The sequence below is a fragment of the Leopardus geoffroyi genome, chromosome D1 (assembly GCF_018350155.1).
Source record: "Leopardus geoffroyi isolate Oge1 chromosome D1, O.geoffroyi_Oge1_pat1.0, whole genome shotgun sequence".
Lineage (NCBI taxonomy): Eukaryota > Metazoa > Chordata > Mammalia > Carnivora > Felidae > Leopardus > Leopardus geoffroyi.
In genome coordinates this window covers 74,757,617-74,783,332 of record NC_059329.1, presented here as the reverse complement: position 1 = coordinate 74,783,332, position 25,716 = coordinate 74,757,617, and the positions used below count along the sequence as shown (strand labels likewise).

General features: G+C 44.0%; 1 long non-coding RNA gene across 1 annotated transcript; it reads left to right on the top strand.

Moving 5' to 3' along the window:
• Window positions 1-1,657: 1,657 nt before the first annotated feature.
• On the top strand, window positions 1,658-17,572 carry LOC123601466. Its single transcript, XR_006714121.1, has 3 exons — window positions 1,658-2,544; window positions 12,441-12,666; window positions 16,138-17,572. It is a non-coding gene; the product is annotated as an uncharacterized LOC123601466 (long non-coding RNA).
• Window positions 17,573-25,716: the final 8,144 nt, after the last annotated feature.

Sequence of the window (25,716 nt, the reverse complement as noted above, 5' to 3'; positions counted from 1 at the left end):
CAATACCTCCCGCTCGCCGGGCGCTGGGGTTTCTGTCTGCGATCCCCACGACGTCATAGCACCCACGGCCAATGAGCGGCCTGGAGTCGGGGGGCGGGGCGCTAGAGACCCCGCCCCTCTGGGAACCTGGGCCAGGGCATCCCAGAACGTGACCGTGACCCCCCCAGGCCCTGGACGAGGACCGAGCTTGACTGAGAAACAAACACATTCCTGTAGTGTACATGCGGCCACACACATCTTCTAACCCTGGGGATACAAGGCGATTCCCTCCCGTCTTTAAACATGCAGCACACACGGACATAGTTACGATTAGACCCACAACCTTCACTGCGTACCCACACACGTCTACAGGACACACAATGGGCAGGGTACACACAATCTTCAAGCTGAAAAGAGACACTCAAATAGGTACACAGCAGCCCATAGACTCGTAGTCCTAACGTATATACAAACATGTACAGAATCACAATTACCTTTAGGCATCATACAAGTACTCAGACACAAACCCAGAAACCGCATTTGGACTCCCATCCCTCATGGTAAAAACAGGGACACATATACAGGCACGCAGCAGCCTCCGGAGCACCGATACTTAATTGCTCTTGGGCACATGCCTCTCATAGCTCAGAGAAGACAGTAACACGAGAACATACCAGAATGACTTGACAGGCAGACCTGAGCATACTTAAGGACCCGAAGGAGTATACTAACTTTCTCAAAAATCCAGCTTAAGCAAATTTAATGTCTGTATTACACAGACTAAAGGTACACAGGCACATTTGGAACCAAGTCTCATCAGAATCATGGGAATTACATGGGTGGACAGGTATGCAAATGGACTGAAATCTAGCCCCAGTTTTGCCACTTGCATGCTGTGTGATTGGTAAATCACTTCCCCTCTCTGGCTTTGGTTTCCTTATATATAAGATGAATGCATAATCTGTAAGTTTCCTCCCAAGCCCAACGTGTTGTGTAGGATGGGGACGAGCGGGCTGTTGGTGTCAGGAAATACAAGTCCAAGAGACTTCCTGAAGACAGAGATTTCAGATACTTCTTAAAGTATGACCGGGGGTCTTTGACCTGCAGTAGGAGGGAAGTAGCTGTGTGCCAGGCTTTGGGGACTCGGGTTGGGTGGGAGGGAGTAAGCAGCCCTAATTAGCTCTAATTAGTAGCCAACAAGGAGTTTTAAACATCCTGGGATGACACTAAGGCCCTAGTGCTGGACCCCAACCTCATGCTGGGCCAGGAGAAGCCTATAGGCTACCTTCTGTGAGCCTCCCACAATGGGCCTCTTTTTCTTTTGGGACCCCTGCCCAGCTTTCCCCAAAGCCTGTGCTGACCTGACACCCACTTGGAGTGGGGAGGAGCCCTCTTTCAGTGATGGAATTGACAACCAGAGATTCAGAGCCAGGGGCAATAGGGTGAGAATCAAGACTTGAGATTGGGGGTCACCCACAGCCTTCCCCCATCCCCTCCAGGCCCCTTCTGCATAGAGCCTCAGTGGGCAGTGAACTCTGCCTGCCCTGCTTTATCCCCAGTCAGGGTCTGTGGGGAGACCTATCTTACCAGAATGGGAAACTAGAATTGCTGCTTTGGGGACTTGGTGCGCAGGCGCACGCGCGCGTGCACGCGCGCGCACACCCACACACCCACACACACTCCTTCCTGCAGTGTCCTGCCTAGGAAAAAGATGGGATTGAGAGTTACCAATACTGTAATTAGTGCTAGTGATTTACTAGCTATGTAAATCTCTGTGACTCCCTAGTTGTGTAACTGGGCACATCATTGCATCTTTGGAGCCTGTGTTTCCTCATCAGAAAATGGAGAAATAGGGCTAGAAGATATGTGCAGACATTTCAGTTTTCCAGCCAAACCCTTTATTGTCACCTAAGGGATAGTTCTCAGAGCATGGCTGAGTCAGGGCACTTTTCATTTTTCTTCATGTTAGTTTCCCTGTGATAAACATGGAGAATGGGACTATAAAAGTGGTTCTTAATGAGCAAGACGTGTCAAAATTACTTGGGAAACTTTTTAAAAACGTACATACCCTTGTCCTACCCCAGACCTACTAATTGAGTGGCACAGATCTTAATAAGCTTGGATACCCAAATACCCAATTACATAAGACCTAGAAATGTCATCTGCAGGGCCTGAGCCGATGCTTGATTACTCAATAGGCAATAATCATATATATGGGTCACATGCAAAGCAGGGGCATGTCCCCCAATGCTGGTTATTCTCTGTCCTCTCACTACCCAGTTGCATTCTCGGCCCTTCTCTACCCTACCCCTGGAAACTGACCTCTATGAACTGTATTTCCAGGTCTCACTTGCCCTCTGGCTTCTGACTGAGCTTGGCTCATGAGAGTCAGAGGCAGATCTGAAGGTGGAAGGAAAGTGTGGGTGGGGTTCCCCCTCACCAGCTTGCTGGGCTGAGCTGAAGTTCTGGCAATGGCTGTGCTTCTCCATGGCTACACCTCCAGGCTCCTGCGCTGGACCTCAGACTTAGGGATGGCAACCTCTCCCTGCTGTTGCTGGTCTTTAGGTAGGTGCCTCTCCAGCCTTAACTGTTTTCGTTAACCCTGCCCACATCTCTGCTAAGAGTCATTACATTCTCTTCTGTTGTATTTTTTTTTTTTAATGTTTATTTTTGAGAAAGAGAGAGACAGACCATGAGCGGGGAAGGGCAGAGAGAGAGGGAGACACAGAATTCAAAGCAGGTTCCAGCCTCTGAGCTATCAGTGCAGAACCCAAGGCAGGGCTTTAACTCATGAACTGCGAGATCATGACCTGAGCCGAAGTTGGACGCTTAACTGACTGAGCCACCCAGGCACCCCTCTTCTGTTGTATTCTTGAGTGTACAAGCACCTGGACTGATACAGTTGCCAACAAAGCAAAGGTGATGCCCCCTTCCCAAAAAGAAGGAGCTTATGCAATTTCATGTCTATGGATAAGACTTCTTGTTTGTTTCAAAAATAAAAGTTTAAGGGCACCTGGGTGGCTCAGTCGGTTAAGCATCTGACTTTTTAAAAAAATTTTTAAACGTTTTTATTTATTTTGGGGACAGAGAGAGACAGAGCATGAGCAGGGGAGGGGCAGAGAGAGAGGGAGACACAGAATCTGAAGTGGGCTCCAGGCTCTGAGCTGTCAGCACAGAGCCCGATGTGGGCTCGAACCCACGGACCGTGAGATCATGACCTGAGCCGAAGTCGGACGCTTAACCGACTGAGCCACCCACGCGCCCCAAGAATCTGACTCTTGATCTCAGCTCAGGTCGTGATCTTCAGGCCACGAGTTGGGCTCTGCACTGGGCGTGAAGCCTACCTAAGGAAATAAATTAATTGGGGCGCCTGGGTGGCTCAGTTGGTTGAGTGTCCAACTTCAGTTCAGGTCATGATCTCTCAGTTTATGGGTTTGAGCCCAGCGTTGGGCTCTGTGCTGACCGCTCAGAGCCTGGAGCCTGCTTCGGATTCTGTGTCTCCCTCTCTCTCTGCCCCTCCCCCGTTCATGCTCTGTCTCTCTCGGTCAAAAATAAATAAACATTAAAAAAAATTTTAGAGAAAATAAATTAAATAAAATTTTATTTTACCGTTTAGTGTTTTTGTGTTGAATTGCATATTACAGGGAACAGAAAGTGGGATAGGGGCCTGAAATCAGGCATCCCTTCCTTTCTGTACCCCAAATGACCTGTTAGCATGGTCTTTTCCTCACAATTTTGTAATTTTTTTCTTTACTTGTCTATCTCCCCTGTAAGAGTGTAAGTCCATTCACCCATTCATTCATCCATCCGACATCCGTCGTATGTACGATCCACTATTTAGATGCTGGGGGCTAAAAACTGCAGTACGATATAGGCTCTGTTCTTGAAGAGCACACAGTTCAGTTCAGGCAGGCAAGTAAATGATTATTATGTAGTGTGGCAATTGAAATAATTTAGGTATAAAGGTATGTTTTAGGTGACATTAGAAAGATGTCAGAATCACTTGTTGTGCCTGGAGGCATTGAGGAACTGGGGCTAACTCCAAAAGGTTGAATTGGTCTTTACTGAGTCAACATCAATGGAAATAACGTTCTAGGCAAAGGCAATGGCACATGAACATAGGAGCCCAAAAGACACACTGAACTCTAGGAAATGCCTGTAGTACTGGCATAAGCTGGAAAAGTGGAAAGAGTGAGCCTGTAGAAGTAAGCATGATCCAGGTCACAAAGGATAGGGATATTCTGCTAAAGAGTTTGGTCTCGATCAGTAGATGACAGTAAGCTAGGTGTCTTCTGTCCCTTAGCTTCTCTGATTGTTCCCAGCTCTTACACACCAGAAACATGGATAACGCATAGAAATGGTGACCAACCATCATTCTGGGCTAGCCTCGCTTTCTCCTGTGGGGCTTAGCTAACCCAGTAGCTCTGATTCCTGTGGTTTTGCAACAGGATACTTTGTTCTCACCTGGCTGACTCCACGTGGCATTGTCATCCAGCTCTAAATTGTTTACCTTTTAGCCAACTCTCAGAGCCACCCTACCAAATCCCATCCCACTCCTGTCCCACCTGTAAATCTAGGGAAGAAAATTAGATACCAGTGAAGAGGTGTTCAGGAGGGTGTGACAAGTTCAGAAGTTCTGATAACACTGTGGGGTCATTGGTGAGTTGTTAGAAGCAAGTTGAATGTGTGTCAGCCAAGTGCATATTTAGGAGGACCTGGATACAAATCTGGGGCTCAGGACCAAGGTGAAGATAGGGATATAGATTTGGAATTCATAGCCATACTGAAGATATGTGGATGTGATTAACCAGGGAGAGGTCTTGAGAGAGCAGAGAAGATGGACCAGACCAAGCCCCGAGGGACCTGATATTTAAGAGGGGAAAAAAAGGAGAACCAGAAAAGAAACAAACACGCAGGTGAAAAGATATGCTGAGCATGTATCTGGCTGTACCCAGATACACCCATGGCCAAGTACACTCACAAGGAAAGAGACAGACACACCCAGACACAGATGATATGCGGATTTGTGTTTGGACGCCTCCTTCTAGGACACATGGCAGATGGTAGTTCTGCTTCCCCATTGTGGTAGGTCAAAAACTTTGAAGACAGAGGACAATGACTCATCTCCATTCCTGACTGTGTGGTTCATCAACTCATGGTCTGTATGAGGTTCAACTCCCCCAATCCCAGCCCAGGGCATTCGTACAGGTCCTTCTCTGCTTACAGGAGTCAGCCTAGGAATACAAAATCCCAGTGTTGGGGCACCTGGGTGGCTCAGTCGGTTGGGCATCCGACTTCAGCTGAGGTCACAATCTCGTGGTCTGTGAGTTCGAGCCCCGCGTCGGGCTCTGGGCTGATGGCTCAAGAGCCTGGAGCCTGCTTCCGATTCTGTGTTTCCCTCTCTCTCTGCCCCTCCCCCATTCATGCTCTGTCTCTGTCTCAAAAATAAATAAACGTTAAAAAAAAAAAAAAAAAAAAAAAAAAAAACAAAATCCCGGTGTCACCCTTCCTGTGAAGACATCCATTCCAGAATGCCTCTGTCATGCTGGAGCCCACTTGGGCCTGGCAGGTGAGCCCTGGAGTTGCTGGTGTAGCCCATGATGCAGGGTCTGCTCCTGGAGCCTTTAGAAAAAAGACAAAGATTTTAGCAGGACTCATCTTTCCAGTCACTCAAGGCTAAATTTTTTTTTTTTACATTTTTTTTACATTTATTTATTTTTGAGAGACAGAGAGAGACAGTGTGAGCAGGGGAGGGGCAGAGAGAGAGAGGGAGACACAGAATCAGAAGCAGGGTCCAGGCTCCGAGCTGTCAGCACAGAGCCTGATGTGGCGCCCGAACTCACAGACTGCGAGATCATGATCTGAGCCAAAGTCTGACGCCCAACTGACTGAGCCACCCAGTTGCCCCACTCAGGGCTAAATTTTAATGCTGTCTTGAGATAGTATGTGGGTCAGTGTCCCTAAGGACATTCTGAGATCTTTGGTTGACTTCTGGTCTTGGGGACAGACACAGCTGGGTTTTTACTCCTCTTTCCTTTCCTTTGTCTGTTGACAAGGGCATCATGAGGCCTTGACACCTAAGTGGATTTCTCTGACTGTAAAGCCACCAAACCAAGGGTCTCCTATTGTGGTTCAATACCAGAGATGCCCCCAGCAGGGATCCCTGATTTCAATGGGGTGTATGGGATTGGATGACCTCTAACACCCAAGCTTCTACAGTCCCTAGCTCTGTGAAGTTCAAATGTTTTAGCCAGTCCTACATTGGAGTCACCCAAGTTCAGCTGTCTCACCAACCTCAGTCCATCACCTTCCCTCTCCATCCAGACCCTACGCTCTCAGGGTTGTTTTTTTTTTGTGTTGTTCCTTCTTCCTTGTTGGGATGTTAATATGAGGAAGTAGAAACAAGAAAGGAGAACTATCTGGGGTTTGAGCAAGAGGATAGTCTTTGAAAAAAAACACAAAAACCCTAGATTATCCCACTCATTAAGCCCCAGAACCCTGAATGAGTAATTATCCCCTTAACACCAGTGCCTGAGGAACAGTCTTAGGGTAACAGGCCAGAGCAGACCCTCCTGTCTCTTCCTCTCAAAGACCCCATCTTCCCAAACAGATGATGTCCCCTGCCCAGGCCCTTCTTCTGTTACCCGACTCAGATACAACCATTCATTCATGTAACTGGTATTTATTAACCACTTACAATGGGACAGGCCGTATCTGGGACACAGACATGAACAAAACAGACCTTCCCTGTCCCCATGGAGTTCACAGTCTAGGGGGAATGGCCAACGTAATGACCATGGCCTCGGCTTCCCATTTCCATGCTGCCTCCTTTCCTCAGATCTCCCTAGACCAGAAAATTGGGCAGGGACAACAGTGACTGGTTGGACTTTCCAGGGGATTCCTCCTAACGGGACCAGGGCAAAGGCAGCGAGGTTGAGGCACCCCGTGCAGGGGCCAGGAGAATTATTTGTGTTACCTCAGCCCTCTCCAAACCCTTTCCTATTCCAGCTCGGCTTCCTGCCCCCCATCAGGACAAGAGAGGGCTTTGGGAGCATGTTGTGCTCATATATTACAATAGGGTTTAGACTGAAAAACAAAAGAGCTAGAATTGTGCCCATGCCCCTCTTCCCACCCCCGACCGTAATGGCTCCCCACCCCCACCCCCCACCCCACTTAGCCAGGCTCAGAAAGGGAGGGAAGGCAGCCGTCAAGTGGGGATGCTGAGCAGTTCTCCCATCCCTGAAAAATCTGCCCATTCTTCTCCGTTACTAACACAGACACACACGGACACATACATATCCCACTGGGCAACAATATCCAAAACTCCATTGTGCAGAGAAGTGTTATGAGTGATCTCCACTTGCTGCAGGATGAGCCAGGGAAACAGGCTCACACTGTAGAAGGAAGACTGCATTAAAATCAGCAGTGCCACATTTAAGGATTTCCAGAACAAGTCTAATTTAAGAAAAAAGGACACTGAACCAGGGTTGCCAATTTTTTATTTTGCCGCGTAAAGACTAAAAAAGGGAAAACAAATGCTATCACCATCACTTTGTAAAGGAAAAAAAAAAAAACCTTTTAACCCTAAAATAAGAAAAAGAAAATCTCAGAATTGAGGCCAATCCTTTAAATAGACTTCAGCTTAGTGAAAAGGGCCATATTACTTATATTTTTCCCATTTCTTCTAGGCCAGCAGCAGGCATTTGGGCACCATGAAAAATGAGGCACAGAGAGAGAGAGAGAGAGAGAGGCACTGGCCACGGCAGTGTGGATGTCATAGAAGCAGCTCTGGAGGGCAGCAGCACCACCCAGTTTCTCTTGGGCACATGGTTTAATCTTTCTGAGTCTCCATTTCCTTTGGAGAAATGAGTAGCTCCCTTAGAGAGTTTTTGTGGGAGTTTAATGAGAAAAATAAATAAGGTACCTGATCTGAATAAGTTCTCGGTATATAGTGCTTACCCTCCTCTGGGGGGCGGCGGGGGGGGGGGGCATTTATCTGCCTGCAGTGACTTAGGCAACAGTCTTTTCCGAAGAGAAGTGGGACTTCTCAACATTCCCAAGCTTTGCAGTGCATCAGAGTCACTTGGGAAGCTTATTAAACATACAGATGACGGAACTTCACGCAGGAGTTCTGCCTCAGTAGCTTTGGGGTGGGGCTCCGGCATCCCTGTTTTAATGAGCTCCCCAAAGGATTCATATGCACACTGAAGTTTGAGCACCTCTGTGCTGGATACAAGCATAGAAATCAATAAATAGCTGCGGGGACTCGTGATGAAAGAGGCACCAAAGAAAGGGTTAACCAAAGGGTAACTTACACTACCCGCAGCCGCAGCCGCAGATGTCTGAGAAGGTTTCTCAGGGCTTGAAGACTAAGCCAGGTCTACCAGGCAGAACAGTGGATATGTGCAAAGACATAAAGGTGGGACAGAGTGTGACTAGGTACGTCTGGGGCATAGGGTGCCAGGGCGGGTGGTGGGAAATGACGCAGGAAGAGGTGTGTGTCTGGGCACTGGATTGTGGCGGGCCTGCACTGCCAAGAAGTTTCAAATCATGATCAAGTCCAGGGAGAGCCGTGAAGATTTGCAGATGGGGGTGAACGAACAGATTTTCACTGTAGAAAGCTCATTTTTTGAAAGCAACCAGTATGGAGAGTGGGATGGCACCGTCAATACTGGGGGCAAAGAGAACAATCAGGAAGCTGTCCTAGTAGCTCAGGAGAAAGTTGGAAAAGATGTAAGTCGGAGTAGTGGCAGTAGAGGGTTGAGAGATGATTGTTTTAAATGTTTGTTTATATTTGAGAGAGGGAAGAGGGAGAGAGAGAATGAGAGAGAGCACACATGCACATGAGCGAGTGAGGGGCAGAGAGAGGGAGAGTCAGAGGATCCAAATCAGGCTCTATGCTGAGAGCAGAGAGCCCGATGACAGGCTCAGACTCATGAACCATGAGATCATGACCTGAGCTGAAGTCAGATGCTTAACCGACTGAGCCACCCAGGTGCCCCAATGAGGAATCTTCTAAGACTGTGGACATAGATGCTTGGAGATAAAGTGCTTAGCTGGCCTTACATCTTGGATAACGAAAAGCATGGAGAATACTGATGTATCAGTTACCGTAAAGTTTCTGTTAAACCTATATTTATTTATATCCTGTCATTATAAACTTGAGTTTTTTGTTTACTATCAAATGACTTTTATAATAGGACAGATTGGTTTTAATGGTTTCAAGGATTACTGACTAACAACCTTGAGACCATAAATATATTTATAGGAAACTACTTTTGTTACAATGTTTGTGCTGTGAAACTGGGTTATTTACTCAAAGTTATATACTGTGTTTATCCTAAGACTTTGAATTCACCCCCCAACTTGTGATAATTATCTCCCTATGACTTCTCTACCTTATGATTCTGTAACTTTACAAATAAAGGTGACCGAACTTGTTTATTAGCAGCCTTTGGTATTTGCCCTTTTCACATCTGTATCAATTTGTTCTTTGTTTGTTTGTAATAATATTCCATTTACGGCCGCACTACCATTTGTTTATCCACTCACTTATGGAGAGATGGTTTGTTGTTGTTGTTGTCGTTTTTAAAGTTAATTTATGTTTGACAGAAAGAGAGTGTGTGTGAGCAGGAGAAGGGCAGAGAGAGAGAGAGAGAGAGGAACAGATGATCTGAAACAGGGGCTCCGCGCTGAGATCATGACCTGAGCTGAAGTCAGACGCTCAACCCACTGAGCCACCCAGGCGCCCCTCAATTTGTCCTTTCGTAGATGTCATCTCAATTTAAAATCATGAGCGTAATTAATTGGACCTGCTTATCTTCTCCCCGACTAGACTAGAAGTCCCATAAGACTTGAGACCATGCCTGGTTCTGGCCATCGTTGTACCATCAGTTTTTAACATAGACCCTGGAACATAGTAGGTTCTCAAAAATACTTGCTGAATAAATGAATGAATGAATGTCTGAGTATACATGCCATATAGCCTGTCGGGGTCCCATGGAGGGAGGAGAATTAGAAATGATGAAGGTCAGGGGGAAATGATGAAGAGAGAGAAGGGGAAGGACTGGATATTGTGGCCAGAGGGAAAAAGTCCACAGTTAATGAGGCGGTGACGTTGTTGACAAGAATGGAGATGATTAGAGGCACCCGGGTGGCTCAGTCAGTCAAGAGTCCAACTTCTGCTCAGGTCATGATCTCACGGTTTGTGAGTGCGAGCTCTGTGCCAACAGCTCAGAGCCTGGAGCCTGCTTCGGATTCTGTGTCTCCCTCTCTCTCTGTGCCCTTCCCCAACTCCTGCTCTGTCTCTGTCTCTGTCTCTCTCTCTCTCTCTCAAAAATAAATAAACATTAAAAAAAAAAAATAGAGACGATTGTAAAGTAATGGTTCTCAAACAGTGTCCCTGCAGGACTCCGGGGATTCCTAAATGTTCTGTGAGCTGGCCTGAAAGTGGTTTCGTACCACTAAAATAAAATAATCCTGGGCTTGTTCTTAACTGTAATTTTCTCAAATTAAAATTTCAGGTATTTTTCTTAAATTTTAAGTCCTGCTGTCTATTATCATACAAAGACCTAGTATATAGTGGCACATTATGTAACACATAGTTAAAAATTAATACGTCCACACTTCGGAAAGTCGACAAATAATAAGCTGACAGTCTGTTTGAAAATACCTGGGGAAGAGGTTTGCAGATAGAAGGATTTGTTTTGAGGTGATAGGGGTAGGGAGACCCCATACTACAGCTCTTCCTAAAACATCTTAGGACTGTGTTGTAGGAGTGCCCAAATATAATGTTGTCCCAAGAATGTCTGCATCTGGCCAGAGGAGAAAGGTCAGCTCTTTTGGTGGCCACATTGCCCTACCTGCTTGGGCTGAACTTGTTGTTAATTAAATCCAAAATATTTTCTTCCAGTCTTTGACTTTGCAACTTTTCCCCTCAAATCCAGGGCTTGGCCTTTTTCCTATTATGTTTAATCTCTGTTAGATTCCTGCCCACGAAAGCTTTGTGGATCTAGATTCTGGCAATAAGTTCCATAGGTCCTGTCCATCCCCTCTGCCATGGGCGGAATTGTATGCCTCTCCAAGTTTTTATAATGAAGCCCTAACCCCCAATATGATGGTATTTGGAGATGGGGCCTTTGGGAGGTAATTGGGGTTGGGTGAGGTCATGAGGGTAAGGCTATCACGGTGGGATTAGTGCCCTCATAAGAGAGGTTGTCCTCTCTCTCTGCCATGTTGAAGACACAGCTAGAAGACAACAGTCCGCAAGCCAGGAAGAGAGTACTCAGCAGAACCCAACTGTGCTGGCACCCTAACCTCAGACTTCAGCCTCCAGAACTGCGAGAAACGAAACATCTATTGTTTACGTGACCTAGTCTATGGTATTGTGTGACAGCAGCCTGAGCTAATTAAGCACCCTCTTCGTCCCAGTATCTCATGACTTCATTATCCTCAGCTGTCAACTTCTTTGTCATCTAGTTGCATCACCAGGTCACATGGTTACTCACTCTCCAGATGCCCTTGCATTTGCTCCACGAGCTGCCCTAGATCCCACCTGGCCTCCAGCCCCCCACCTCCAACAAAATTGAATATGCCCCACTCTGGGTCCCTCCATCTTCCATAAATCAAGTTATAGAAGGCAGAGAGAACCACTGACGTCTAGCAAATCCATTGAAAACATAGGCTCTGAGGTCGGAATGTTAGGGTTCATGTTCCAACTCTACCATCTGTTTACTATCTGACCTTAGGAAAGCAATGCAACATAACTGTGCCTTAGCTCATCCCTAAAACCAGGTGATTACATGAGTTAATATAGCTGTACTACTTGGAGTGGTGTCTATTACATAACAAGGGCTCAATAATTGTTACCATTATAGTACTCTGTCTCAGGCACAACACCGAGTGCTTCATATGTTACATCTTATGCAATCTTTATATCAACCCTGTAAAGTAGGAATTACCATCTCCTTTTACAGATAAGCAGCACCCCAGTCACTCTATCATGTTACCCTCTTTTTATTGTCTTTAATGACACCTACAACCATCCCCACGCGACATAATTTATGAGCTTTCCTGTTGTCTGCCTCCCCAACGACCCTCCACATCTGCTGAAATGAAAGCTCTTGAAGATAAGGGACTTGGTTTTGTCCACTACGTAATTCTATGCCTAGTAAGTTCCCAGTAAGTATTTTTAACTAAACGTGTCATTGCATGAATGCATTAATTAATTAGTGAAAATAAGGAGCTCGGGTAGAGAAAGGCCACGTTGCTAGTCTAAGATCACACGGCAAGAAACTGGGAGAGCCAGGATTTGATGTCAGGTGTAGATGGTTCTCACACTCCCTGCTTGTTCTACTGCTGTTTCCCAGCGCAGCAGAAATGAGCACAGGCAGAGGAGCTGGTGGGAGGGGTCCAATAACATTCAGCCCCTTAAGCCACAGCTTCCCTCTCTCCTCCCAAAGGTCACGTCATGCAGCTGGTAAAGTCTACACTGACATCCAAGGCGCCTTCAGGACCTGCAGCCCAGCCCCACCTTGTGTATATGACTGGAATGCATGGAACTGGATAGGAGCTCACCAAGTAAAGAGAGAAAACCTCAAGCTATAGTCATTGGCCCCAGTGCAGGTGTCTAAAGGCCCAGGCTCCATTCCGTGCTTAGCAAGTCAACTAACCCCTGTGAAAATCCATGTAAGTCATTTAAATTCTCTTGGCCTTTTTTTTTTTTCCTTTCGGTCATTCGTGCTGATGGCGTGATTTTATTGACGCAAATAAGTAAACAAACTCACAAAAGGCGGAAACTGCTCTAATGGCAATTAATTGTCAGAAAGGCTGCCTTAGTGTTCGTTGTGCCTAAATTTTAAAACGCGGCATTTGGCAGGAATGCTCCAAAATCTAAATGGAAAACATTATGCTTTATGGTCAACTAATTCAGCTCCTCTGAGGACATTCGGGAGTGCATTTTTTGCAAGAAATATAAATTTTTTTCTGATAATTATTGCACCCAAGCACGGTTCTGGTAAATATATATATATACACATATATATGTATATATATATATATATATATATACATATATATATAATATATATATACATATATGTGATATATACATATACATATATATGTATATGTATATATATATACATATATATGTATATATATACATATATATATACATATATATGTATATATATATATTTTTTTATAAGTTAGAGTACTAGTTTGTGATATTTTGCCTTAACATTTTGGATATTCTCTTTTGAGCTTTATATACACAGTTGTGGTATGTCAGCCCTGGTGTCGAACTTTAGTTTCTTCCCCTGTAAAATGGGTCTGATAATTCCTACCTCAAAAATGTGTTGAGAAATTCATGTGGAATAAACTTTGTTGAACACTTGGAAGGAACATGATACATAGTAAGCTTTCAACAAATAGTACTTGTATTAGTTGTCTATTTCTGCTTAATAAATTATCCCTAAACTTAGCAGCTGAAAAAGATAGACCTGGATTATCTCACTGTTTCTAAGGATCAGGAATCCAGAAGTGGCTTAGCAGAGATAAAGAAATCTGGCTCAGAGTCTCTCATGAGGTTTTTGCCAAGATGTCAGCTGGTGGCCTGGGACAATAGTCATCTCCATACTCATCACACACTCCCAACCTGTCACCTGGTTGCTGGCAAGTTTCAGCTCTTAGTGGGACAGAGGCTCCTTTTTTTTCTAATTTTTTTAATTTACATCCAAGTTAGTTAGATATAGTGCAGTAATGATTTCAGGAGTAGATCCCAGTGATTCATCCCCTACATATCATACCCAGTGCTCACCCCAACAAGTGCCCTCCTTAATGCCCCTCACCCATTTAGCCCATCCCCCCACCCACAACTCCTCCGGCAACCCTCAGTTTGTTCTCTGTATTTAAGAATCTCTTATGTTTTGTTCCCCTCCCTATTTTCATATTATTTTTGCTTCCTTTCCCTTATGTTCATCTGTTTTGTATCTTAAATTCCACGAGTGAAGTCATATGATACTTGTCTTTCTCTGACTAATTTCATTCAGCATAACACCCTCTAGTTCCATCCACGTAGTTGCAAATGGCAAGATTTCGTTCTTTTTGAGTGCCGAGTAATACTCCAGTGTGTGTGTGTGTGTGTGTGTGTGTGTGTGTGTGTGTGTGTGTGTGTATCTCACATCTTCCTTATCCATTCATCGCAGGACAGAGGCTTCTTATCCTTGCTATTTGGGCCTCTCCGCAGGGCTGCTCACAACACAGAAATTGGGTTCTCCAGAGTGACAGATCCAAGAAAGAGAAGGAAAGTGGACACTCCAGATGGAAGCCTAAAACATTCATAACCTAATCTCAGAAGTGACATGGCTTCACTTTTGCCATATGCTGGCCCCAGTACAATGTGGGAGGAAACTAGACAAGGGTGTGAATATCAGGAGGCGAAAGTCATGGAGGCACCTTGGAGACCAGCTATGACCATATTTATTATTGCTCTTATTTCTTCATCTGGTGAAAATTCACTTTCCTGGACCCACCTCTAGAGCTTCCCATTTAGTAGCACGGACGTAGCCATCAAAAAGCCAGATGATTTTAATACCAGTAGTCTGCAGACAGCGAGGAGTTATCCAGTGGAGAGACTAAAGCACAAGTTCAGCAAATAAGGGAAGCAGAAACGTTAGAAAAGAATTTTATGTTTGGTATTTAAAAGATCAGAGTCGGGGCGCCTGGGTGGCTCAGTTGGTTAAGCGTCCGACTTCGGCTCAGGTCATGATCTCGCGGTCCGTGGGTTCGAGCCCCGCGACAGGCTCTGCGCTGATGGCTCAGAGCCTGGAGCCTGTTTCAGATTCTGTGTCTCCCTCTCTCTCTGACCCTCCCCCACTCATGCTCTGTCTCTCTCTGTCTCAAAAATAAATAAACGTTAAAAAAAATTAAAAAAAAAGATCAGAGTCATCACAATGGGAAAATTCAGAACTTTGCTGGACTTCTATACCTGTTTAAAAAAAATTTTTTTAACATTTATTCATTTCTGAGAGAGAGGGAGAGAGAGAAAGAGAGAGAGAGAGAGAGAAAGTGTGATCAGAGGAGGGGCAGAGAGAGGGAGACACAGAATCCAAAGCAGGCTCCAGGCTCTGAGCTGTCAGCACAGAGCCCAACACGGGGCTCGAACCCATGAACCATGAGATGATGACATGAGCTGAAGTTAGATTCTTAACCAACTGAGCCACCCAGGTGCCCCATATACCTTTTTATTTCTCAATTACTTAAGTGGTAGGAGGTAGAGTCTATGTTTTTCAATGTTTAGGGCCCTGTCTGGAGTATACACTTTGAGACCCACTGTTCTCATTCTAAACGCTGTCTCCTGGACTAAACTTCTTCCTGTTTCCCTCCTTTAGCACTGCCCATACCTCAGGCCCCCCTGCATTTCTTTTCTTGCTACTGTTCATCTTCTAGCCTGAGTGGCTAAGCTGACCACGAACTCTTCGTGAAATTTAAAATGTAAGTGATGTCCAAGATTGTGTTAGTTGAAGAAAGGTACTCAGGTGAAAAGAGGTTTCAGGCCCTGCCCTGTGCTGGCCTCATTCACCTAAAGTTTTTATGAATGTCATCTTATCCTTGAGCTGCCCAAGAAGGGACCAGTGGGCAAGTCCACCCCCCAGCAGCTTCTTGAGTCCTGAAACTGTGAGCATCTTCCCAGCTTACGCCAAGGGAGGCCAGGCCAGGCGTCCTGGAAACCAAAGGTTTTTTCTAGGTGTTCTGGACAGACCTGCCCAGCTTGCTACTGCCTGATGACTCACTCCAACCCCAGAGGCTGAGTCCATTTCTTTTTTTTTTTTTTTTAACGTTTATATATTATTGAGAGACAGAGAGAGAGCATGAGCATGGGAGGGACAGAGAGAGAGGAGGAGACCCAGAACCCAAAGCAGTCTCCAGGCTCCGAGCTGTCAGCACAGAGCCCGACACGGGGCTCGAACTCACAAACCGTGAGATCATGACCTGAGCCGAAGTCTGACGCCCAACCGACTGAGCCACCCAGGCACCCCAAGGCTGAGTCCATTTCTTTCTCCATCTTATTTTTTTGGACACTTTTCCTTCTTTCTGTTAGTCTAACACTGACATTCTCTGTTTTTTCAAACTTCTTTTTTATTTTAAATTTCTAAGGTAATACCTGTCTGTGGGAAAGAAGAAGAAGGAGAAGGAGAAGAAGAAGTAAAACGTACACAGTGCACAGTAAGTTTCCTTCCCATCCTTCACCCCCTGCCTCCCTCCCCAGGGACAACCATTGTGGATGGTTTCTTGGATATCCTTACAAAATGTTCAATGAATTTATAAATAGGTCTCCTCCCTCCCTTCTCCGTTACACACAAACTGGAAAAACTATGTATGATGATGTTCATCTTGCTTTATTCACTTGGCAGAATATCCTGGAATTCTTTCCTCATCAGTGTATGTGTGCTGCTCACCCACAGATGCATATACCACAGATCTACACCATTCATTAAATGGCTGCATGGTATCCCATTACCTGGATATGTTACCACGTGTTAATCAGTCCCCATAGGGTAGATATTTAGGCTGTACTAGGTTTTGGCTAGTACAACAATGAATGTCTGCGTATGAACAAAGCTGTTTGATAAATCCCTAAGAAAGAGCTAAATCACTGGCTAAAGGCAGCATGCATTTTTGATTTTGATATTAATCCAAAGATGATGCATCAGTCTCCACTCACATAGTATTTCCTCACACTTTCACAACACTGAGTGTTACTAATCCTTTTGATATTTTTATTTTTGCCAATTTGAGAGGTAGGAAACATCTCATTAGGTTTACTCATTTAATTATGAATGGGATTCAGCCTCTTCTCACGTTTATTAGTCATGCATAAGCTGTTCTTTCTGTGACCTGCCTGTTTCTTCTTTTGTGGTTTGATTTGAGATCCTTGGCAGTCACAAGGCCCTTCCCTAGACCTGCTCTGCACACACCTGTAGTCCCTCCCCCTGTCCTGCTCGGTTCTCTACTGCCGCCTAGTGACAGGGGTTGGATTTAGCACAGTTCCTCGCAGATGCTCTAGTTGCAGGCTCCACGCTGGGGGTTTAACTCCCAGTTGGAATCATGCCCTTAGTTCCCAAATAAAAAAATCAGGACCTCTAGTTAAATATGAATTTCATATAAACGACCAATAACTTTTTGGTTGGTACCTACTTATTGCTAAAAACTATGCATGGTTTATCTGAAATCCAAATTTAACTAGGTGTCAGGTAATTTATCAGGCAACCCTATTCTAAGGCCTCCCGCTAAATCTGGGTCCCCATCGTCACCACGCCTTACCTCCTTTATTCTCAGCAAGTTCTACTATGCCACATTCCAACCTGGCAGTTTTCGAAACTATGGTTGCAGGTGATACATAAATCACTGTGGTTAAGACCTGGGCTCTGGATTTGAATCCTGACTCCGGCCACTTACAAGGTGTGAAATCTGGTGAAAGTAACATCTTCTCTGGAGCTCAGGTTTCCTCATCAAGAGAATAATAATGTTTTCCTCATTGGGTTGCTTTGATGATTTCTGACATTAAAGCTACCATTTATTAAGCACTTTACATGTGTCAGTTCCTGTTATTATAATTAGAGTAAAAACAAAAACAGCAATTATAAAGACACATGAATACTGTGGAAGCATCCAGAAGAGATGAGGGAGGTTGCCACTGGGGCGGGGGGGGGGGGGGGATGGGGATGGAAAGGGGTGGGATAAAAGACTGCTTTTTTAAAAGTTTTTTTTTTTTTTTTTTGAGAGAGAGGGAGGAGGGAGCGCGAGCAGGGGAGGGGCAGAGAGAGAGGGGGAGAGAGAATCCCAAGCAGGCTCCATGCTCAGCACAGAGCTCCACACAGGGGCTCAATCTCAAGACCATGAAATCATGACCTGAGCTGAAATCAAGGGTCAGGTGTTTGAGCCACCAAGGACTACTTTTATTAAAAATAAATTTTCTAGGGGTGCCTGGGTGACTTGGTCGGTTGGGCGGCCGGGCGGCCGACTTCGGCTCAGGTCATGATCTCGCAGTCCATGAGTTCGAGCCCCGCGTCCGGCTCTGGGCTGACAGCTCAGAGCCTGGAGCCTGTTTCGGATTCTGTGTCTCCCTCTCCCTCTGCCCTTCCCCTGTTCATGCTCTGTCTCTCTCTGTCTCAAAAATAAATAAACGTTAAAAAAAAATTTTTTTTTAAATAAATAAATTTTCTATTTAACTTTTAAAATGGAATGCATGTTTGTATTACTTGGTAAAGAAAATTTTTTTTCTTTTTTTTTTTTTTAATTTTTTTTCAACGTTTATTTATTTTTGGGACAGAGAGAGACAAAGCATGAACGGGGGAGGGGCAGAGAGAGAGGGAGACACAGAATCGGAAACAGGCTCCAGGCTCTGAGCCATCAGCCCAGAGCCCGACGCGGGGCTCGAACTCACAGACCGCGAGATCGTGACCTGGCTGAAGTCGGACGCTTAACCGACTGCGCCACCCAGGCGCCCCGGGAAAATTTTTTTTCTTAATTTTTTTAGGTATGAAGGCTCAGAGCTCTGACTGCATTTTCTGTGACCTTTATCTTCTTCAGTATGTCAGCTTCCCTTGTAATAGCAAAGTGGCTACAGCCGGGCCAAGCCTCACATTAGCACGCTTAACAACCCAGAGCAGTCTTCTTTCCCTGTCATTACTCTAAAGGCCTGTTCCAAGAGAATGCCAAGGCCCGACTGCAGGGCCCATCAGTTAGTGTCTAGTAAGACCTCTCTTCCTGGCTTTCAGATGGCCACCTTCTTGCTGTGTGCTCACATGGCTTTTCTTCTGTGTGGACGTGGAGAGAGAGAACTTTTGAGTATCCCTTTTTCTCCTTAGAAGGACACCGGTCCTGTGGGATTAGGGTCTCACTCTTATGACTTCATTTAGCCTTAATTACCTCCGTAAAGGCCCTATTTCTAAATATAGGCACACTATATTACACTGGGGACTAGGATTTCAACATATGAATTTGGGGGGAACACAATTCCGTCCATAACAAATACCGAAGCTTCTTCTTTAACCTAAAAGTTCATTTTTTTCCTTTTAATTCTAGGGAAAAAAATGAAGACATTTTCTTAAGTCTTTTTTTTTAATGTTTATTTATTATTTTTTTTTAAATTTTTTTTTCAACGTTTATTTATTTTTGGGACAGAGAGAGACAGAGCATGAACGGGGGAGGGGCAGAGAGAGAGGGAGACACAGAATCGGACACAGGCTCCAGGCTCTGAGCCATCAGCCCAGAGCCTGACGCGGGGCTCGAACTCACGGACCGCGAGATCGTGACCTGGCTGAAGTCGGACGCTTAACTGACTGCGCCACCCAGGGACCCCAATGTTTATTTATTTTTAAGAGAGAGAAAGAACACAAGCAGGGGAGGGGCAGAGAGAGAGAGAGGAAAACACAGAGTCCGAAGCAGGCTCCAGACTGAGCTGTCAGGGGCTCGAACCCATGAACTGTGACATCATGACATAAGCCTAAGTGGGATGCTTAACTGACTGAGTCACCCAGGTGCCCCAAGACATTTTCTTAAGTCTTAAAAAGACTGTGGGCCCTAGGCACTGTGCCTACTATACTTGAGGAATACATACATGTTCCTGCCTGATTGGTCTGAGCCTGGATACACAGGGCTTTTGATTCAATCACATGGGAAATGAAGGCAAGGTTGTGCTGATTAGATTATGGCACTCACTAGAGCTGGGAATAGGGTCTGTCCCACCCAGATGGAATTTCTGCTATACAATCGTAGAGGGAAAGGGGCAGATGCCAGTGAAATAATGGAAATATCCATTGCAGATGTGAACAATTTACAGAAGAAGAAAGAGAACAACAAATTATCAATTAGCATATGAAAAGATGCTGGCTAGTAATTGAGGACAGGAAAAATAAAAAACAACAATGAGATATTTTTCACTCGTCACACTGGCAAAAATTTAAGTTTGATAATGTCCAGAGCTGATATATAGGGAAAAGAATGCTCCAGTATATTGCTGGTGGAAATCTAAGTTGGTATGCACATTCTGGAGGACAATTAGGTAGTAGCCATCAAAATTTTAATTGTGCATACCCTTCATCCCAGCAATCCAATTTCTCGGTATCTAACTAACATAGAAAAACATGAGGAATGTTTGCACATAAAAGCATGCTCAAGGATATTCACCGCAGCATTGTTCTTGTTGGTAAAAATGTATCAGAAGCCTTACAATTCATTAACAGTAGTGTGGTTAAATAAGCTATGTTAAATACATTTTATGGAATATGATGCTGCAGCTATAAAAAAATAAAGTACATCAATATGTACTGACATGAAAATAGCCCCAAGACATATTTTAAACCAAAAAAAAAATTACATGTACATATGTACATATACAAGCACATACGTAGAATGATCTCATTTCTGTAAACCAAACTGTGTTTCCAAATACACATATTGGAGATTTATATTGATATGTAGATATTATATACGTTGTGCCATATATATATATAATATATATTATATACAATATATATATTACATATATACTATACCTTAGGCATAGTTGTGCATATAAAAACATCTCAGAAGAACCCACAGCAATGTGATATGGTAGGTTCCTTCAGTAAGGAACGTGAAACTGAGTGGGGCTGATGGGGCTTTTGTGTTATTCACATTGCATGAAATTTTTTTACATCAAGACTTGTATTCAAATACTGTGCAATACTTACATTAAAAACAAAAAAAGTAACTTGCCTAAGGACACATGGTTTTCCCTCCAGCAGAGCTAAGATAAAAGACTAGACCTGTGATTGGCAAAGACCCAGCTCATCCCATTACTGACTGGTCACACAATCTGAGTTTGCCTTTCTCCACCCTCACGTCTCTCTCCTTTTCCTCACCAAATTTCTTCAAAGACTATAGTCAGCAGTCCTTTCTCCCCACCAGCCTCCATTAACCCCTAGTCACTCTGTTCTCCCCAAACCACATTGCAGAAGCTGCTTATAAAAGCCTTGCAGTCAGGTTTGGGGTTGCTTAATTACTGGGGGGAGCTCTGCGTGCTGAGGCAGCTAACCCCACAGGCCTCTGCCTCTCACTAAGGATAACAAAAGCACCACTACAGCAGCTCTGCTGGTCCAGAGAGGCCATTCCAGAAGGATGTCTCCGATTGGAGTTTTTCATGTCTGTAAAACGACTCTCCAGAAAGGAGTAAATCAGGCTTTCCTCAAAGACTGAGGATCCAAAAAAAATCATGCACGTGAGTGCACATTATAAAGTGGGGAGAGCTACAAGACCACTGGCTGCCAGGATCCCTTTTTTAAAACCTAAAAAACTTGGCTTGTTTTGAAAAGGCAGTGCATGCACAAGGAGAAAAATTCAAATAGCCCCAAAGGGAATGACGTGAAAGTAAGCCTCCTTCCCTCCCACTCGTCCCTGACTACTCTCTTCCATGGAATCAACTGTTTTCTGGATCGCCTCGGCACACATCTGTTCAAAGTAATCTTTGTATGTACAAGCATAGATGTGTGTGCATTTACATCTATATTTTTTTGACTGCCTTAGTAACACACGTTGTTCAACATCTTGCTTTTTTCACCTAACCATGTATCTCAGGGACTGATATTGATTGGTTGATGACCGTGTATCTCAGAAATACGCATATGTATAGATCTACTTCATTCTTTGTAAGAGCTGCATAGTTTTCCACTGTAAGGTTGTACCAAGATGGTTTATTTTTTATTCTTTTTATTTTACAGAGAGAGATAGAGAGCAGGAGGGAGGGGCGGGGGAGAGGGAGAGAATCTTAAGCAGGATCCACTCTCAGTGCAGAGCCCAACACAGGGCTCGATCCCACCACCCTGGGATCATGACCTGAGCCGAATCAAGAGTTGGACGTTCAACCAACGAAGCCACCCAGGTGCTCCCAGTATGCATTTAATTAGTCTCTTACTAATGGACATTCAGATTGTTTTTCAAACCATGCTGTAATTAATAACTTTGTTCAGTTGCCGTTGCACACATGTGCAAATATTCTGGTAGAACATACTCTTAGGGAATTTCTGTGTTAGAGTAGCTATATTTTAGACTTTTGACGGAGTGTAGTATAGTAGAACACCGCCTGGAGCCAAGTGTTGGCTCTGCCACTACCAGTTGGGTGAATGTGGACAAGTCCCTTAGCCACTCTGGGCAACAGTTTTCCCCATCTGTCGTAGTACCTTCCTCATAGGGTTGCTGTGAAAATTGAATGAGTTAAGACACATAAAACTGCTTAGAAGAGCAGCTCGTGTGCAATATACACATAGCACTGGCCTTTAGTATATTACACTGATTATTTAGTCAAATTGCCTTCAAAGAGTCTAAGAATTTTTATTCCCACCATCATGTTTTATTTCCCTCACCCTCACTCCCCAACATTGCTTCTTTTCAAACTTTTTGAAGTTTGTTAACCCGATGGGTAAAAAGGGTACCCTTTTACCCATTCTCGTGATTTTAATTTTCATCGGATAAGCTCAGTTGCTGAATTCAGTGAGCTTCATGGTTCCTATTCCTACTGAACCTCCTTGGAGCATGTGACATTTGCATTTGAAGACCAGACCTGTTAGGTTGTCCCTTTCTCCTTGGCAAGTCTTCTCTACTGCTTCCCAGAACACTGCACTATACTCCTTTGGTTTTCCACCTGCCTTTCTAACTGGTCTTTTACTGGTTCCTCTTCCTCCTTCTCTCCTGCCATGGCTCTCAAGATCTTCTCAACATGGCTTCACCTACTTTTCTGGCCTTATTTCCTAATCTTATTTCTTTTAAATACATCACCTACTTATTCTCTGAACGCTTGTATAAGCTCTCCTGCCTCTGTCTCTACTTATGTTCAGACTGGAATTCTGTCACTTCTTGGCTTGCCATGTGAAATGCAGGACACCCTGTTAAATTTGAATTTCAGATAAGCGACTGTTTCTAGTGATCTTATTGTTTATCTGAAATTCAAATTCAGCTGGGATCTTATTTTGTTGCTAAATCTGGCAAGCCTCTCCCCAGTACTTTGCACCCTAATGCGGTTAATACATCATTGTTACTTGTGTTCATACAAGAATGAAAGCCCTGACCAGGCGAGGGTTGGGTCTTTCCTTTGTATTGTGTGTAGGGCTGAGCACACGGCAGTTCCTCAGGAAATATTTGCTGAATTCAGTGATACACATTTTCTTTTATTTGGGGATGGGAAAACTCCTTCCTCTCATTCCTTATTTCACTCCCACTTCCAGCTGCTGTTCTTGAGGATTCTGAGTAAGTATATATTAGTTACCTAATCCAAACCCTCTTAGTTTATAATTTTATCTGTATATATTGACACCAGTTTAAATGGATTAATTGAAATATGAAAAGGTGGTCTAGCATGGTAGCCAATGTCTCAACAGATTTAAGCCTTGGCTTCCCCACTGACTAAGCGTACAATACTAATCCACTTTTTTTTCATTTATAAAATAGTAACAAGAAATGCCTTACTATAGGCACTTGTGATTTAATCAGATGATATCCAGGCCAGGCACTTAGTATATAGTTAGGGCTCAATATATGTTAGGTATTATAACATTGAATATTGAAGACTTTTCATTTAAAGACCCATTCATTTGGTCCCAAAATGTGGAGGTCTTTTGACAGTAGGTCTTTTTGCTTTATTTATTGAGGTATAATTGACATATAACATTAGTTTCAGGTATACAACACAATGATTCAATATTTGTAGATACTGTGAAAGAATCACAATAAGTCTAGTTAACATCTGTCACCATAGTTACAAAAATTTTTTCCTTGTGATAAGACCTTTTAAGATCTACTCTTTTAACAACTTTCAAATATGCAGCGTGTTTTTATGTGCATGAGCAGGGGACTGTTGCCAATGATGGGAATAGAAATGGGTAAAATGGGTGTGGTCCCTGTTCTCACAGATCTTACAGTCTCGCATGAGCAATAACCACAGAGTTAGAAAAAAAAAAAAAAAAAACAACCCCACAAATATGTAATTACAATCCATGAACGATTCCACAAAGGAAAACACTGGGGGCTATAAGAATTTACAAAAGGGGTCCTGACCTAGTTCAAAGAAAGCTTCCTTGAAATAATACCTGACATTTAACGAATACTCAGCATACACCAGTGTCTTTGATTGCTGGGGCTACCGTAACAAAGTACCACCAACTGAGTGGCTTAAACAACAGAAACCTATTTTCTCACCATTTTTGAGGCTAGAGGTCTGAGATCAAGTATAGGCAGGGTTGGTTTCTTCTGAGATCTTTCTCCGTGAGTTATAGCCATCTTCTCCCTGTGTTTTCACAAAGTTTTCCTCTGTACCTGTCTACATGCATATTTCCTCTTCTTATAAGGACACCCATCGTGTCGGATTAGGGCTCACTCTAATGACCTCATTTCAACTTAATTATCTTTTCAAAGACCCTATCTCTAAATATGATCACATTCTGACATCTTGGGGATGTGGACTTCAACATATGAATTTTGGGGGGCACACAACTGAGCCCATAACAGCCAGGTACTAATCTATCGTCCTTACTTGAGTTATTTTACAGCCATCTTATCCTTGTTATTTTCTACATTAAACTGATGTACAGAGAGGTTAAACCTTGCCTAAGGTCATACAATACCTAGAAATCAACAGAACTGGGGCTTAAACCCTGATAACCACTCACTAAAGGCTTATGATGCTGAAGGATGAGTTAGAGCTGGCCCAGCAAAGTTTAGAGGGAACATACTAGGCAGAGGGAGAAAGGGGGAAAAGGACCTGGAGTGGAAGAGAGCCTGGCACATACAAAGAAGTGAAAAAGTAGAGCTGATGATGTTACAGAAGTGGGCCAGGGCAAATCATGGCAGTCCTTACAAGCCACAGTTAGGATTAAAATTTTGGTCTTTATCCTAAGAACAATCAGAAAACACTGAAAGAGGATTCTACCTGTTGAATAGAGCAAATCACTTGAAGGAAGTTCAAAAATCTTAGTTTTAATTTTTTACACTTGAGGCCCCTGAGGTCTGCTAGTTTTTTCAGTACATTACACTCAAGCTTCTACCTAATCTACTTAAAGTAGGCGGGCATGTATTTGAAAGGAATGCATAGCATAGGTGAGCTGTATGCTATGCTGGGCTCCCCAGAGGGAATAGGGGAATTGAAAATTCCAGGTCTGTCATCAGAGGAAGACTTCATCTTGGTCTGTTGTTTGGGCAGCCTTAAACGGAAAAACGTAGGGCCACAACTCAGCATTAAAACTTCAGTTGTAAAGAATAAGACCAGCTTTGCCTAATATTTTTAAACATCTGTATTGATATATAATTGGAAAATTCACCTGTTCTAAGTGTACAGTGACTTTCAGTAAACTTACAATCATCACCACAATCCAGTTTTGAAACGGGCTTTCCATCACACTGAAAATATCTGCCCTGTTAGCTGGCAGCCAGTCGTGGCCTATTCCCACCCCAGGTCTAATTAGCGTTATTTTACTGAATGAGACTTTACAGGCCCCAGATACTCTTAAAAGGAACCCAAGACTGGACTCCAAATTAATATGAATATGGGCCATGTATGTTTCGTTAGTGCGCCAAGTATGTTCAGACTGGGACTGTATGTAAAGAGTTCCTTCATTTATCCACTACATGGAGCTTATTATCTAGATGGGGCAAAAGCACCAAGCCTGTGTCTCTATACACGAACGACATGCATGCATCCGCGCA